Genomic DNA, 18,514 nt, shown 5'->3' with positions numbered 1-18,514 from the left:
CTCAATCAGGGACATGTTGAAAATGTGGACACCAAGGAACTTGAAGCTCTGCCAGTTGGTCAGCAGATGCCCGGAGCACATGTCCTGTTAATCCATCTGCTTACGGAGAGCTTGACCACACAGTCGTCCGGAACAGCTGATGCTCTCATGCATGCCTCATTGTTGCTTGCCTCGAAGCGAGCATAGAAGTGATTTAGCTCGTTTGGTAGGCTTGTGTCACTGGGAAGCTCGCGGCTGTGCTTCCCTTTGTAGTCTGTAATAGTTTGCAAGCCCTGCCACATAAGACGAGCATCAGAGCCGGTGTAGTACGATTCAATCTTAGCCCTGTATTAACATGTTGCCTGTTTGATGTTGCCTGTTTGATGGTTTGTCGGAGGGCATAGCAGGATTTCTTATAAGCTTCCGGGTTAGAGTCCCAGCCATGACTCCAAATAGCATAGTATATTAAAGTTCTTAATGTCCTGTTGATAGAATAGTCTCGAATGGAGCTCGTTCCGTTTGTTCTCCAACAATTGCACATTCGCCAATAGAAAAGAGGGTAGGGGCAGTTGATTCACTCGTCGCCATAGTGTCATCAATGTGCAGTCGTTTTTTTCCTCTTCTGAGTGTCAGGATTAGAGCCTGATCTAAGGTGAGCAATATGTTCTGTGCCGAAGACTCATTGAAGTAGAAGTCTTCGTCCAGATTGAGGTGAGTGTATTCTGATGTCCAGAAGCTTTTTGGTCATAGGAAACGATGGCATAAACATTATGTAGAAAAAAGTTAAGATCAGAGCAACAAAAAAACACACAAATAGCAGAATTGGTCAGGAGTCCATAAAATGGTGGCTATGCATTCTAGCGTCATCTTTCGTCACTTCTGTGTACCCCTTTTTAACTTCCAGCCGCAGGTGGTACTTGTTGGCACACTGGATCTCATCCTCTTTGGTGCGGATGAGCCTCTGCATTGCTAGGCACGTCCTGCCCTACTGTTGTGTTCAGAGAATTTTAACCTTTATTTAACTAGGCAAGTCAGTTAAGAACATGGGGTTAACTGGGTTAACTGCCTGTTCAGGGGCAGAACAACAGATTTTTACCTTGTCAGCTCGGGGGTTTGAACTTGCAACCTTCCGGTTACTAGTCCAATGCTCTAACCACTAGGCTACCCTGCCACCCCAGGAGGAAATGGTGGTAGAGGAATGGTATCACATAAAAAACATAATAACTGTCAAGGTGACACTGTCTGTCCAGGAAGCAGTGTTGAAAAGTAAACATTAATGTGTGTCCATGTGTGTCTAACCTGGTAGGTGCCTTGTAATGTCCTGACTAGCAGGGTGACCTGTTCAACAACAGACAGGTCGTATTGAAGCTACTCCAGCTCCTGGTACAGTCAGGGAGGGACCAGGAACACTTTACCTGGCACACACAGTCATATCTTTATCATCGGTGTCATCATCATTATCATCATCACCACCACCTTCATTGTCATCATCACTATCATCCATCTCCTCTTACTCCTCCTAAAGCAAGTTTCAATGTCACGTGCACAAGTACAGTGAAATGCCTTTCTCGCAAGCTCCAAAACCAACAATGCAGTAATCAATATCAAAATGCACAAAGGGCTGTTGTGGGTGAAGGCTTTCTCAAGCCAAAGAGGTACAGTAATACATCTGATTCAACTAGTTTTAAGTCTTTCTTGAGGAGTGGACTGTGATTAGTTGATCAGCGGAATCGGGCGGCTGGAGCAAAAGACTACACCTACACCTGCTCTTTGCGGATAAGATAGACAAAACATCAGTGTAACTGTCCCTGTCACCATCATTCTCTGGCATTTCAAGAATTAGTAAATATCCTGCTGGGTTTCTCCACCAAAACACTTCCACACATCAACAGTAAGTTAACTCCAAATGAGACTGAACCTCAAAATAATACAGGGATGTTTATCTCAGACATGTGAGACTCTACGGAGAACATCTGACATACTCCCAGAGGGTTACATGTAGCCTCTAATATCACTCAATTAGGGCAATAAAGCCTTTAGAGATTTAAAAACGAGTCAGTTCTCCCCAAGCAGGTAGCGGTAGAGACACACTTGCTGAGCTCATACCCAGATCACTGACAGGCTAGTATTAGTTGGAACAAGTGCTTGGAGATAGAGTGAGAAGGCTTGCTTTTTCATAGCTTACAATGGGTATTTTGTCTTGAATGTGAAGGTGAAGGTGTACAATGCATTTAATTTGAATTGGATGAATTGAATGTGTTTTTACCTGGAACATAAGCAACGTTTGCCCGTTTCCCTGTATCTTTGCGCTGAAAGCTCTCCTGTCCCACCTCTACTACCTGCGTCTGCAGCAAGGGGGCGCTCCACTTCACTGTGTATTTAGGACCAATAGGAACTAGGCTGCTGATATCAGTGTTACCCTTAGTTGAAGAAACAGCAACACATTTCAATGGCCTGAAGATAGAGACGGATAGAGGTGCACATGCCCCAGGGCCTATTTTTAATAGTATTTCCCATGCTGTCCTAGGAAGCCATCATTGCAAAGATAGTGCCCTCTCTTTTCCATCTCTATGGGCCTGAACAAGATGCTGGACAAACATTGAGGGCTCTATTTTAACAAACCTAACACAATGGCAAATCTTAGCGCTTGAATTAACACTATATGTCTTGGGGTGTGTCAGAAATATCTTTGCTATTTTCACTGCGGGAATCATGAGCACAATAGCTGGCGGTGGAGCTGGCGTTTTGATTAATAAATAAATTGTGTAATGAGCGATTGCCTCTGACCCTATTACGGGGGCTTAGTCACTTGCTTACTAGTGCTCTTCCATGCCGTCCCTTGGAGGGGTGTGTCACTTGAGTAGGTTGAGTCACAGACTTGATCTTCCTGTCCGGTTTTCCACCACCTCGGGCTTGTGCGGTGGAGGAGATATTAGTGGGCTATACTCAGCCTTGTCTCAGGGTAGTAAGTTGGTGGTTTGAAGATATTCCTCTAGTGGTGTGGTGGCTGTGCTTTGGCAAAGTGGGTGGGGTTATATCCTGCCTGGTTGGCCTTGTCCGGGGGTATCGTCGGACGGGGCCACAGTGTCTCCTGACCCCTCCTGTCTCAGCCTCCAGTATCTATGCTGCAATAGTTTATGTGTCGGGGGGCTAGGGTCAGTCTGTTATATCTGGAGTATTTCTCCTGTCTTATCTGGTGTCCTGTGTGAATTTAAGTATGTGCCCTCTAATTCTCTCTCTCTCCCTCCTCTCCCGGAGGACCTGGGCCCTGGGGCCATGCCTCAGGACTACCTGGTCTGATGACCTGGCCTGATGACTCCTTGCTCCTAACCCTAACCCTAAGGACACACTTCAGATATTGCCACCCTCCCTTCTCAGCGCAAGCGAGCTCATATAAGACAGGTAAATTACCAACCCTTGAGCAAGTATTTGAAAATAGCCCAGCGCAGGTTGATATTGCAAACGAGCGTGCGTGTTACAATTGCGCTGGCATAACGCCAGCCAAAAATAGAGCCCTCTATGTAAGATAATGCATTCAGCAATTGAAAAATCATCCAAATGTGTCAGGGCTCTTTGAATCAACAATATGAAAGGGGGTCAGGAATACATTGTAATTACAGTCCTTCTGATCAGTTGAATATCTCTCCAAACAGCGGACCCCCTACTGATTTTTGGGTCACATTATTATTCATATATTCCCCATAATCATGCATGGGAAGCATTGTGAAACATTGCGATCCCTTTCACAAGTTAAGGGCAAAGTTGGCATGAGGCATGAGCTGAATCAAGTTGGGTGCAATGAATAATTTGTGAGGTTCACTGATCAAAACGGAAGATTTTAAGATGTGATGTTGGGTGAAACTTGGGGGAAACTTGACCTCTCTTCGTTAATGACATTATCCAAATATTTATATATTCTTAATTCCGTCCCTTTACTTTAGATCTGTGTGTATTGTTGTAAAATTGTTAGGCATTACTTGTTACATATTACTGCACTGTTGGAGCTAGAAACACAAGCATTTCGCTACATTTGCAATTACATCTGCATACATGTGTATGTGACCAATAACATTTGATTTCATTTGATTTGGAGAGGACAGAGAAAAAAAACATTGGTTCACATGAATATGCAGTGTGGCTGACATTCTTTCAACATGATATTTGACAGTATGCCTCATCCATAGAGAATCTATTTCTATGGTTGCATCCTGGTAGTGCTGACTCACTTGACACTGATGTTTGCACAGATGAGGGTGTCGTTACTGAGGAAGACATTTGCGCTCCTTGGACTTGAAGACCTGTCCTTATGTACGTAAGACCTGTCCTTACGTACATCATCTCAAGCAGCACCTCGCACAGTATCAGCTGCCTCTAGTCTGAGTTAAAGAGCTGTAGAAGGGACACAAATATCACACAACATTACACGCTGTCGACACACAACACAACAAAACAAAACACTCACTCATTTACTCTTACACAAAGTAGAAATAACAAAAAAATCTAATGTTTTTCTTATTGACCTTAAAATATATTTTGAGAAAAACGGACAGATGCACAGACCTTGCTCAGTTGGCGGTCACCAACTCTGCGTGCCAGTTGATGGATTTCAGCGACCTGGTCTGCTACTCGTTTCTGCTCGTTTAGCCTCTCGGCTAACGTCTCCAGCTCAGTGAGGGCCAACTGCAGGGGCATACAGTCAGGGTGGGCCCAGGGAGTGTTCTTCAACATGTCCTTGATGTCCTGGGGGGGGTAGGGGGAGAGGAGGAGATAGAGAGAGGAACAAAAAGAGTAAGTGAGAGAGAGAAAAGGGGGGCGTCAGGGGACATTAAACCTGTTATTAACACAAAGGATTCCCCCAAGAGATCTGGGTTTCCACCTGACATGCTTAACAAAGTAAGCTACTGTATACTATGGCCGTTATATGCAGTGGTGGAAAGTACTTAAGTAAAATACTTTAAAGTACTACTTAAGTGGTTTTTGGGGGTATCTGTACTTTACTTCACTATTTATATCACATTTTATATAACTTTTACTATTTAACTTTTTACTTAACTTTACTTTTACTTAAGTTTTATAACTTTTACTTCACTACATTCGTAATGAAAATAATGTACTTTTTATTCCATACATTTCCCTGACCCCTAAAAGCACTCATATTTTGAATGCTTAGCAGGAAAGGACAATGGTCCAATTCACACACTTATCAAGAGAACATCCCTGGTCATCCCTACTACCTCTGATCTGGTGGACTCACTAAACACAAATGCTTTGTTTGTAAATGTCTGCATGGTGGAGTGTGCCACTGGCTATCTGTACATTAAAATAACAAGAAAATGGTGCCGTCTGGTTTGCTTAATATAAGCTATTTGAAATGATTTATACTTTTACTTTTGATAGTTAAGTATATTTAAAACCAAATACTTTTAGTCTTTTACTCAAGTAGTATTTTACTGCGTGACTTGCACTTTTACGTGAGTCATTTTCTATTAAGAATTCTTTACTTTTACTCAAGTATGACAATTGGGTTTCCAAATACATGTTTTGAGAAGCTCTATAGCTTTTTTATTTATGTGTTCCTATTCTCTCACATGATCTGTTTATTGTTGCTTATTACTGAATATTTTGCATGTAAAAACAATCTAGATGTATACAGTATATAAATCATGAACAGCAGGCATTATACATGTATTATCTTTAAGTTGGTAACACTTTCTTTAAAGCCTGCAGGCGGTATGCATTATTATGCTGTTACAATGCATTGTAAAACATTGTAAAAATCATGAGCATCTTGGAACTAACCTTTAGCAGCAGGATAAACTGAGGGAAGCGCTGGATTGGTTTAACCATAAAGCCATTAAGCATGATTCTCTCAGGACTGAATGCTTGCGTCTTATGTAGGGTAACAACCACAGGGCCTGGCTCAACAGAGTCCATTACATCAGATCGCAGTCAATAGAGCATGCTATATATGGCAGTCTGGCGTTGCCGAACACAAATTAAAATGCAGGATGAACCTTGTATGGCTGGCGACAATCTGACTGACTGTTTCACCAAAAGCTACTATAAAACGAGGAATGCAAATAGATAATGAGCTATGAATGCGAATAGATATACTGTATCAGCAAACATGTCTACAGCCTTGGGAGAGGAAAGAAGACTAATTCATTGTAAACAGACTGATCAAATAGGAAAGCGTAGCCCACCTACAGAAACTCCAGGAAAGCTGTCTTGGAAATGCAGGCTTTCTTCATGAGAGCATTAAGTGAAGTTGTTGACACAATTGCTGTACACGTCTTGTACTATTGACCTGGAAAACTGTGGAGAAAAATGGATTCAAAATCCAGTCATGTACTATAAAATCAGTGGAAGGATACATGGAAGGAAGGGGTGGAGGGGGTTGCATTTTCAAAGTAACCCAAAATGAGTGCCTCTTGCGTCCCTTTGAAATTTTAAGTAGAAATTGTGCACCAATATTGAAAGCCTATTATATTAAATAAATAGTCCGTTAATATAGACCACATAAATCAATCAAAATGTTTCTGAAGTGTCAACATTCTCCTTCAACCCTGTGTCACTTCTAAGAAGATTTTAACCCACTTATTACCATCATTTCTCCAAGTTTCACCATCATTGTAAAGCCTAGTTATTTTGTTGCTTTGTCAAAGTCATTTCTGAAGAATATTATTTACTTCATTACGTCTATCCCTAATTGTAAGGTCAATCCTGTTATGTGAACTGAACTCTCGTTTTAATATGGTGAAACTAAAATATTTTTCAAAATAAACATTGTACAGCTAATAGTTAAATGATAGAGTAAATGCAGGTGAACTGGTTCTACTCTTTTTGGCCATTTTCTGGTGGAAAACTGAGCGGGTCAAGCATAACATGTCAACCTTGTTACCCATAGATAGACAGGCTAGAAATGTTTTATAATTTTTTGTATTCAATTGCCACTGCCTGTTGCACACAACAAGCTTCCATAACAGCTCAAACTGGCTCTAACCATAATAGAAAGAGGAGTGGGAGGCCCCGGTGCACAACTGAGCAAGAGGACAAGTACATTAGAGTGTCTAGTTTGAGAGACAGAAGCCTCACAAGTCCTCAACTGGCAGCTTCATTAAATAGTACCTGCAAAACACCAGTCTCAACGTCAACAGTGAAGAGGCGATCCGGGATGCTGGCCTTCTAGGCAGCATCCCTCTTGCTCAGTTGTGCACCATGGCCTCCCACTCATCTTTCTATTCTGGTTAGGGCCAGTTTGTGCTGTTATGTGAAGGGAGTAGTACACAGCATTGTACAAGATCTTCAGTTTCTTGGCAATTTCTTGCATGGAATAGCCTTCATTTCTCAGATCAAGAATAGATGAGTTTCAGAAGAAAGTACTTTGTTTCTGGCCATTTGGAGCCTGTAATCGAACCCACAAATGCTGATGCTCCAGATACTCAACTAGTCTAAACAAGGCCAGTTTTATTGCCTCTTTATCAGAACAACAATTTTCATACTTGCAAAAGGGTTTTCTAATGATCAATTAACCTTTTAAAATTATAAACTTGGATTAGCTAACAACGTGCCATTGGAACACAGGAGTGATGGTTGCTGATAATGGACATCTGTACGTCTATGTAGAGATTCCATTTGAAAAAATCTGCCGTTTCTAGCTACAATAGTCATTTACAACATTAACAATGTCTACACAGTATTTCTGATCAATTTGATGTTATTTTAATGGACTTTGTTTTTATTCTTTCAAAAACAAAGACATTTCTAGGTGACCGCAACCTTTTGACCAATAGTGTATATTATTTTTTATTTATTTTTGCTAAAAATGTGGAGCTCAAAACAGGTCTACCAATGATGGGTTGCCAGTGTATAAACAGCATACTAGTCTTTTCACATATCAGTGGTCAAGGCAGGTAAGATACGGTAAAGGAACCAATTAGGAAAAATGGGACACAGCTGCTGTCTTTCTGTACTCTACGATGATGCGGTGCCTTAAAGTCACAGCTGCACATGGACAGATCCTGCTTGGTCTTGGCACAGCGCTCCTCAGTCACCGCAAGTTCTGAGAAAGCTAAAGTCATAGCCATAACAATGACTCACGATCCCACATGCAAGTTGGAAGAACAGGTGAGCGGGCAGAATAGCTTGAAGGAAAGAGAGAGGAAAGAGTAGGATAGAGTCAGGGCAGAAGCAAGAAATGCAAACAGGGTTGACGAAATTATGTCAATTGGAGGTTGATTTGTTTTAGAAAGTGCAGAGCAGCTTAAATGTACACCTTCTTATCGTTCTCCTTAGATAGTCATTATATAAAGACATTGGTCCTACTTTGGTTCCATGGTATTCAGGAAAATATATATTTTGAATTGTCTTTCCTTCAGCAAGCAAAGACAAGTCATTTGTGTTGCCCTCCTTTACAATAGACAATTTCCCCTTGCTCCTAAGCCTAACACACAAAAAATAAATATACAGTATATATATATAGTTTCAAAACTCAAATTTAAAAAAAAATCAGTTTAAAACATGCATATCATCGATACCTCATATTATAGAAACCATACTCCTGCCTGATCATAACCAACTCAGACTCAGAGGAGAAATAAACTTTAGCAGCAGCAGTAGGAGGAGCAGCAATGTGTAGATAAAGTCCCAGAGAAGAAGAAGAGGAACCAAGAGAGACTGCTATAAAGTCACAGAGAAGAAGAGGAACCAAGAGAGACTGCTATAAAGTCACAGAGAAGAAGAGGAACCAAGAGAGACTGCTATAAAGTCACAGAGAAGAAGTGGAACCAAGAGAGACTGCTATAAAGTCCCAGAGAAGAAGAAGAGGAACCAAGAGAGACTGCTATAAAGTCCCAGAGAAGAAGGAGAGGAACCAAGAGAGACTGCTATGAAGTCCCAGAGAAGAAGAGGAACCAAGAGAGACTGCTATAAAGTCCCAGAGAAGAAGAAGAGGAACCATGAGAGACTGCTATAAAGTCCCAGAGAAGAAGAAGAGGAACCATGAGGGACTACTATAAAGTCCCAGAGAAGAAGAAGAGGAACCAAGAGAGACTGCTGACAAAACCACTAACTACTAAACACACAGCAAGGCAGTGCATTTAAACTACCTGTGTACATATGCTCCTCAGTATAGGATGAGTGTGTGTTTATTAACCCAACTGTAGTTGAATTAAACACTCATACCTTTTCAGTGGAGGCTGCTGAAGGGAGGACGCCTCATAATAATGGCTGGAAGGGAAACCATGTGTTTGATGTTGTTGATAGCTTTCCACCTATTCCGCTCCAGCCATTACCACGTGCCAGTCCTCCCCAGTTAAGGTGCCACCAACCTCCTGTGGTTTGTAGAGTCAAGTGTTAGCATATTACACCATAGGGCTACTAGTAAAGTTGGACATGCATACTAAAATGCTACTACAACCAAAACCTTTATTGGTTACAATTTGGGATTGAAAAGTGATGTGCATTTGACTTCATAATATGCTTTTCATATGATATTTGGGCCTACATAGTACTGCTATATTTTGAAAAAGACATAGCAACATACCATAGAGACCAGTGGAGGCTGCTGAGAGGGAGGACGACTCATAATATTGTCCGGAATGGAGAGAATGGAACGGTATCAAACACTCCATTCCAGCCATTACACTCCATTCCAACCATTATTATGAGCCGTCCTCCCCTCAGCAGCCTCCACTGATAGAGATGTACAGAGATTGCAATATTGTAACTGTCCCATTATGTTGTGTGCGAGCGCACAAGCAGTACCATTTTGAAGTAGTTAGCTGAAAGGGTACGTACTGCCACCTGTAGTGTGTTGTTTGAACAGGTATAAAGCCAAGATTGGCGATTTACTGCCACCTGCAGTTATGGAATGTTTGCTCACGAGTATAATTAATTGGTTGATCCATCCTGATGACCCGGGTGGAATTATGTGATCCTTCCTTAACCCATAGGAAGTTCTACCCAGTTGACTACTTCAAAATGGTGAAAGTCCTCAATGGCGCTGCCCATGCTAAAACAGGCTTTTGGGCACTAGAGTCCTCAATACATCTCCATTCAACAAACAACAATGCTTACATTGATGCAACAGACATCCTTGGGTGTCATTAAATAATTGTAGCACCAAGTTATGTATAGTATCAAGGTCTGAATAACACATACAAAAAAATATAGAGATTGCAAAAGCAGCTGAATATACAAAATAAGAGCCCTCCTTATCTTACTACTGCTGTGGGCCATGCAGGGTCTTGCCTTTGGTCCCGCTGTCTGACTGCTCATCATAGCTCTCAAACTCACTGCCGCTCCATCTGTTGTTGGTGCCATGATGGTCCACTTGCCTCTGAACGTTTTCATAGATGCAATCTTACACACAACTGGGGAGACATTAATCACATACATTATTTTCTCGCACACATGCATCTGCAGATGCACACGTACACACACACATGTATGCACACATGCGTGCACTTACACACACACATATGCACACGCAAGCACCACTGTATGAGTCCCCACCTTCCACAGGAGAGAGGAGGCTCTCACAGGGCACGTCATCATAGTTTACCTCTGGACGACTGGTCCTGAAAATGACGTCTGGACTGGTCATGTAGGGCAGGTCGGGCTATTCAGGATGTCATAGCGGCTGGTCGGATTGGTTGTGATGACGTCATCGGGGCCAGTGGGGCCAGGTGGGCCGTCTGTGCAGGCCATACCATCTGGACTTTGCAGGCCCTCCGGACTAGACACGTTTTCATTTTCAGAACTTACTGCATCACCTGGACCTCCTACATCAAGCGTGGGGGAGGTTTCCCTGCAAGAGAGCAGTGCATCATTCCAACCTTAGTTAATTGGTTTGAAGGCATTCAGATCAGGGGTCAGCAACAGGCGTTCTTTTGGGCCATTGTCAAAAAGTTGTTACATTTTGGTGATTTTAGTTTTTGGTAAAGCAAAGACTACAATTATCAGAAATTCAGGTAAAACGTAGTTTAATTTAAGAAATCTGTTCACCATTCCCACAAATAAAAGAGACGAAGGTATGAAATTATTGTTATTTTCAATACAATCAATCTCCTTTCGGGCTCAGTTGTTGTCAATTTGCAGTGTATAAATGATCAGAATTATCTTCCAGCCTCCAGACCATCTGCTCCGACAGAAATCGTCCCCCGGCTGAATCTAGTTGCCTACCCCTAAGTTAGAGCATGCTACACTACTACCACTCCCCAGGGTTTTTAGCCATGGGTGATTAGCTAAGTAAAAATAGTGACTAGCTAAGTAAACAGATACAAATTGTGGGTTACAGGTCAAGAGAGGACTTTCAAGGTTACTACAAGATTACCAATGCAAGGTCAATCTGGTGTACAATCCCACTGGATTTTCCGCTGCAATGGGTATCGTGGGAATTTCTACCCAGCATCAAGAGCACTTACAGACAGGAGACTGAAAATCAAAACTATCCCTACAGCCCTGACTAGTGTGGAGCGAATTAGCTTTGGGCCCCTCAGGTTTGAGAGAAAGCCTGTTTCCATGTGGAAAAGTCTGCCCTATCGCTGAAGAATTAGCTTTGGGCCCCTCAGGTTTGAGAGAAAGCCTGTTTCCATGTGGAAAAGTCTGCCCTATCGCTGAAGAATAGGGTTCATGTCCTGGTCAATATAGCATGGTCAATAAATGCACTCCTATTACAAAGGTGAAGGTGACAGCTGTCTCTTGCCCCTATAGGAAATCAAGTTGTATCTCTCCATATGTAGGATCATAATTTGATCACTCTTTTGTTGCTGAGAATGATCCTGTACTGCAGGAAATGCAAACTTGTAGTGCATTTGAGTTTTAAAAAGGCTTCTAAAGTTTGTAATTTCCACTGAAAATTCAGACTTGATTTGCCCTAACGAAAAATGTATCACCCCAACAAAAATATCCATCAATTATAATCCACTGAATAATTTGCATTTCCTGTTGCTGCTGAATTATTTTTCCTATTGTAGCACACTGGCTCAAATTAAGATCCTACATCTGTAGCTCTATAGTACTTGCATGTTTTTAATCTATATCAGGGAGTATTCCATTTGCAAAGGGGTGTAATATGTCAAATATCTAATAATTGTCACACCCTGATCTGTTTCACCTGTCTTTGTGCTTGTCTCCACCCCCCTCCAGGTGTTGCCCATCTTCCCATTATCCCCTGTGTATTTATACCTGTGTTCTCTGTTTGTCTGTTGCCAGTTTGTTTTGTATTGTCAGGTCTTACCAGGGGCTTTCCCGTCTTCCTTTTTGTCAAGTTCTGTTTCCTCGGTTCTGACTATTCTGCCTGCCCTGACCCCGAGCCTGCCTGCCGTCCTGTACCTGTTTGACTCTGATCTAATCACAAACCCCTGCCTGTCCTCAACCTGCCCTTTGCCTGTCCTGTGTTTACAATAAAAAATCTGAGAATTGTACTATCCGCCTCCTGTGTCTGCTTCTGGGTTATATCCTGAGGCGTGAAAATAATGAGGTTGGCTACTTTACCCACCAAGAAAGACTATTGTTAATTCCCAATTTCACAAAGTTACTTAACAATAACAATGGTCAATTATTTTCTAAATGAATTTGGCAAGGCCGACATTGGGTATGATTTTGCTACACTGTGTAGGATTGAGGTTGAGATGATAGTGACAGAGACAGGTGGCTTATACTAGAGGAGCTCAGGACTGTGGATCATGTAGGGCGGCTAGACTAGTCTGGGGTTTAGTAAACGTTTATGCAGTCGCAGAGTGAGTTCTGACACCACACTGAATCACTCCTTGGCTGAGGTGGCTCTGTACGGTGCTTGAACTGAACAAATAATGCACACGCTGCTGTGAGGAAACACACCACTGAGCTCACACGCACGCAACTGGGATATCTCATACACTTCGCTCGCATGCATGCACGCACACACTCCCACATGACTGAGATCACACGTGTAACTGAGATTCTCATTGACATGCACACCAGTGGAGGCTGCTGAGGGGAGGACGGCTCATAATAATATCTGGAATGGAGTCAATGGAGTGGTATCAACAACATCAAAGACGTGGTTTACATGTGTTTGATACCATTCCATTGACTCCATTCCAGACATTATGAGCCATCCTCCCCTCGGCAGGTTCCGCTGATGCACACGCACGGCTGAGAGAGAGACCCCGCTGTGTTCTAAATGGGACTTGTAGCCTGTCATGTACTATTATATTTAAATAGATGTTTCCTGTTTTAGTACAATGATTTGTCTGTACTTAATTGATACAGCTTTGATTTGTCTGCATTTGATTGATAAGGCATCCATTTCCATTCGTTTGATAAGGATCTGATTAGTCCTGGTTTGATTTGTTCAGTGTAATTCTGGGCTGGTGTCCCAGGCAGTGCTGATGTCGTGCTATATTCGTGATTGTGCTGCTTGTAAATCTGTATGATTGTAAAAGTAGGGGAGTGCCCAATGTGTGACACCACAGCCCTGCTGGAAGATGGTCACGAACCTGTCTGAGTGTCTATGCGGTCAGCCTTTTTTAAGACAGAGGTGTACTAGCACTCATTCACAGAACCTACAGGATATGGCATTGACAGACACAAGGCTAGATATTGGGTAAACATAACAATGTGATCAAACAAAGCTTTGGACGTCATTGATGACACACTGCTTCAAAGTTAGCTGCTTAGCGATTGAAACACATTCCTCGGAGCTCCAGTATCAAATGTAATATCACTAGTAGTCTCCTTTATCAATGTTTATAACCCTGACAGTCATTCTGAATGCAGCTTGCAGGTGACTGAAAATTCCAACTGTTGGCTATCCTAACTCAACAGGAATTACACATCACTTTGTAAGCCAGCATAATGTGTCTTGCAGGCCTGATGTGGCATGTAAACAAAGAGTTTCAGGCCACTGTATTAGCGTAAAACTAGGCCTCAAAATAAGGCCTCATGATATACACTACCGTTCAAAAGTTTGGGGTCACTTAGAAATGTCCTTGTTTTCCATGAAAACATACGTAAAATGAGTTGCAAAATGAATAGGAAATATAGTCAAGATGTTGACACGGTTATAAAGAATCATTTTTTATTTAAATAATAATTGTGTCCTTCAAACTTTGCTTTCGTCAAAGAATCCTCAATTTGCAGCAATTACAGCCTGGCAGACCTTTGGCATTCTAGTAGGTAATCTGAAGAGATTTCACCTGACGCTTCCTGAAGCACCTCCCACAAGTTGGATTGGCTTGATGGGCACTTCTTACGTACCATACGGTCAAGCTGCTCCCACAACAGCTCAATAGGGTTGAGATCCGGTGACTGTGCTGGCCACTCCATTATAGACAGAATACCAGCTGACTGCTTCTTCCCTAAATAGTTCTTGCATAGTTAGGAGCTGAGCTTTGTGTCATTGTCCTGTTGTAGGAGGAAATTGGCTCCAATTAAGCATTGTCCACAGGATATGGCATGGCATTGCAAAATGGAGTGATAGCCTTCCTTCTTCAAGATCCCTTTTACCCTGTACAAATCTTCCACTTTACCACCACCAAATCACCCTAAAACCATCACATTGCCTCCACCATGCTTGACAGATGGCGTCAAGCACTCCTCCAGCATCTTTTCATTTTTTCTGTGTCTCACAAATGCTCTTCTTTGTGATCCAAACACTTTGTCTGTCTATACACTTTTTTCCAATCTTCCTCTGTCCAGTGCCTGTGTTCTTTTGCCCATCTTAATCTTTTATTTTTATTGGCCAGACTGAGATGTGGCTTTTTCTTTGCAACTCTGTCTAGAAAGCCAGCATCCCTGAGTCGCCTCTTCACTGTTGACGTTGAGACTGGTGTTTTGCGGGTACAATTTAATGAAGCTGCCAGTTGAGGACTTGTGAGGCATCTGTTTCTCAAACTAGACACTCTAATGTACTTGTCCTCTTGCTCAGTTGTGCACCGGGGCCTCCCACTCCTCTTTCTTTTCTGGTTAGAGCCAGTTTGTGCTGTTCTGTGAAGGGAGTAGTACACAGAAATTGTAAATGAGAACTTGTTCTCAACTTGCCTACCTGGTTAAATAAAGGTTAAATAAAAAAATTAAAACAGCGTTGTACAAGATCTTCAGTTTCTTGGCAATTTCTTTCATGGCATAGCCTTCATTTCTCAGAACAAGAATAGACTGATGAGTTTCAGAAGAAAGTACTTTGTTTCTGGCCATTTTTATCCTGTAATCGAACCCACAAATGCTGATTCTCCAGATACTCAACTAACGTTAATTTCTCTACCATAAGCCGCTTCTCATTTTAGAGAATTTGGCAGTACGTCCAACTGGCCTCACAACCGCAGACCACGTGTATGGTATTGTGTGGGCGAGCGGTTTGCTGATGCCCCATGGTGGCAGTGGGGTTATGGTATGGGCAGGCCTAAGCTATGGACAACAAACACATCCTAGATCTGATTGAATGAAATATTCTTATTAAATACTTTTTTCTTTACATAGTTGAATGTGCTGACAACAAAATCACACAAAAATTATCAATGGAAATCAAATTTATCAACCCATGGCGGTCTGGATTTGGAGTCACACTCAAAATTAAGGTGGAAAACCACACTACAGGCTGATCCAACTTTGATGTAATGTCCTTAAAACAAGTCAAAATGAGGCTCAGTAGTGTGTGTGTGGCCTCCACGTGCCTGTATGACCTCCCTACAATGCCTGGGCATGCTCCTGCTGAGGTGGGGGATGGTCTCCTGAGGGATCTCCTCCCAGACCTGGACTAAAGCATCCGCTAACTCCTGGACAGTCTGTGGTGCATGGAGCGAGACATGATGTCCCAGATGTGCTCAATTGGATTCAGGTCTGGGGAACGGGCAGGCCAGTCCATAGTATCAATGCCTTCCTCTTGCAAGAACTGCTGACACACTCCAGCCACATGAGGTCTAGCATTGTCTTGCATTAGGAGGAACCCAGGGCCAACCGCACCAGCATATGGTCTCACAAGGGATCTGAGGATCTCATCTCGGTACCTAATGGCAGTCAGGCTACCTCTGGCGAGCACGCCACCCCACACCATGACTGACCCACCGCCAAACCGGTCATGCTGGAGGATGTTGCAGGCAGCAGAGCATTCTCCACGGCGTCTCCAGACTCTGTCACGTCTGTCACATGTGCTCAGTGTGAACCTGCTTTCATCTGTGAAGAGCACAGGGAGCCAGTGGCGAATTTGCCAATCTTGATGTTCTCTGGCAAATGCCAAACGTCCTGCACGGTGTTGGGCTGTAAGCACAACCCCCACCTGTGGACGTCGGGCCCTCATACCACCCTCATGGAGTCTGTTTCTGACCGTTTGAGCAGACACATGGACATTTGTGGCCTGCTGGAGGTCATTTTGCAGGGCTCTGGCAGTGCTCCTCCTGCTCCTACTTGCACAAAGGCGGAGGTAGCGGTCCTGCTGCTGGGTTGTTGTCCTCCTACGGCCTCCTCCACGTTTCCTGATGTACATGCTCTGGACACTACGCTGACAGACACAGCAAACCTTCTTGCCACAGCTCACATTGATGTGCCATCCTGGATGAGCTGCACTACCTGATCCACTTGTGTGGGTTGTAGACTCCGTCTCATGCTACCACTAGAGTGAAAGCACCGCCAGCATTCAAAAGTGACCAAAACATCAGCCAGGAAGCATAGGAACTGAGAAGTGGTCTGTGGTCACCACCTGCAGAACCACTCCTTTATTGGGGGTGTCTTGCTAATTGCCTATAATTTCCACCTGTTGTCTATTCCATTTGCACAACATCATGTGAAATGTATTGTCATTCAGTGTTGCTTCCTAAGTGGACAGTTTGATTTCACAGAAGTGTGATTGACTTGGAGTTACATTGTGTTGTTTAAGTGTTCCCTTTATTTTTTTCAGCAGTGTAGTAAACTTGAAAGCAAAAAAGTGAAGAATGATGTAAACCTGGTATTCCAACTGATTATAGGCTACTATTGCCAACGATTTACCGCTGCGCAATGGAGTTTTGATGAAAACAGTGGAGAAAAAAAATGTATATATCTGATAATCACAACCTACTATTTATTGCTGACCAGCAAATGTCACTAATGTGAATTGTGTACAGATAATGAAGCTCTGAGTAATGAACCATTTTCCAGCACAATTTGGTGAAAGCCCCGAAGCCTTCAGAAATCCTCAGGTTCACATCACTAGTGGAAACACACCAATGGTGGGAAAATGCACATATTTTCTTTATGCATATTTTAGAATATTCTGGATTCTGTAGTCTGGCTTTTTTATGGTTTTGGAGCAGTGGCTTCTTCCTTGCTGAGCGGCATTTCAGGTTATGTCGATATAGGACTCATTTTACTGTGGTTTCCTCCAGCATCTTCACAGGGTCCTTTGCTGTTGTTCTGGGACTGATTTGCACTTTTCGCATCAAAGTACGTTAATTTCTAGGAGACAGAACGCATCTCCTTCCTGAGCGGTATGATGGCTGCGTGGTCCCATGGTGTTTATACTTGCGTACTATTGTTTGTACAGATGAACGTGGTACCTTCAGGCATTTGGAAATTGCTCCCAAGGATGAACCAGACATGTGGAGGTATACAATTTATTTTCTGAGGTCTAGGCTGATTTTTTTTTTTTCCCATGATGTCAAGAAAAGAGGCACTGAGTTTGAAGGTAGGCCTTGAAATACAACCATACATACATCCAATTGACTCAAATTATGTCAATTATCCTATCAGAAGCTTCTAAACCCAAGACATCATTTTCTGGAATTTTCCAAGCTGTTTAAAGGCACAGTCAATTTAGTGTATGTAAACTACCCATGAAATTGTGATACAGTGAATTATAAGTGAAATAATCTGTCTGTAAACAATTGTTGGAAAAATTACTTGTGTCATGCAGAATGTAGATGTCCTAACCGACTTGCCAAAACTATAGTTTGTTAACAAGACATTTGTGGAGTGGTTGAAAAACTAGTTTTAATGACTCCAACCTAAGTGTATGTAAACTTCTGACTTCAACTGTACAGGGGAAAAAAGATGGGACCCAGAATTTACCCCTGAGGGACACGATAGTGAATAGGTGCTGGGGACGATACTGAACCACCCACGCTCACTGAAAAACATCTGGCACATATACATGACCTGAACCAGTTTAGAGAAACACTGGAGATTCCCAACCACCTCTCCAGCTGGTCAACAAGGATGTTATGATCAATTGTGACGAACGCGGCAACTAAAATAGAGAATGAATCGGTAGCCAACAGAAGGTCATTAATGACTTTCAAGAAAGCAGTTTCCGTGCTGTGAAGTGTGGGGAAGCCCGACTGGAATTTTTCAAATACGTTTTTTCATTACTCAAATTTGCCACCAATTGCTTGAACACAAGAGTTCATTGCATCCTTGCAGTTGACTGTTCTGCCATAAGATACCTGAGTGTGTTACATTCCTCAGAAGTATATGGCAGATCCAGACATGCAGTACAGACTGAGTCAACACCATCGTGAGATGGGCAAGGCAGGCAGAGACCTTAAACACAAATAACACAGGATGACTAGCCGCTCAGGCA

The 18,514-nt window shown here is 42.6% G+C and overlaps 1 long non-coding RNA gene across 3 annotated transcripts in view; it reads right to left on the bottom strand.

Annotated features, from left to right (window-relative positions):
- LOC112233076 overlaps window positions 1-18,514 on the bottom strand; it is a 33,515-nt gene that overhangs the window by 11,365 nt on the left and 3,636 nt on the right. For 2 of the 3 annotated variants that reach the window (XR_002950722.2, XR_002950724.2), the window contains exons 2-7: window positions 10,544-10,789; window positions 10,203-10,352; window positions 6,183-6,294; window positions 4,540-4,719; window positions 4,206-4,368; window positions 1,279-1,394 (exon numbers count right to left, since the gene is read on the bottom strand). This is a non-coding gene — a long non-coding RNA (uncharacterized LOC112233076). The remainder of the gene's footprint in view (window positions 1-1,278; window positions 1,395-4,205; window positions 4,369-4,539; window positions 4,720-6,182; window positions 6,295-10,202; window positions 10,353-10,543; window positions 10,790-18,514) is intronic. The other variant, XR_002950723.2, reaches the window with a different exon arrangement.

The sequence above is a fragment of the Oncorhynchus tshawytscha genome, linkage group LG16 (assembly GCF_018296145.1).
Source record: "Oncorhynchus tshawytscha isolate Ot180627B linkage group LG16, Otsh_v2.0, whole genome shotgun sequence".
In the NCBI taxonomy this organism is placed as follows: Eukaryota; Metazoa; Chordata; class Actinopteri; order Salmoniformes; family Salmonidae; genus Oncorhynchus; species Oncorhynchus tshawytscha.
Note: the sequence above shows the minus strand (reverse complement) of the source record. Positions and strands in the feature narration are given on the sequence as shown.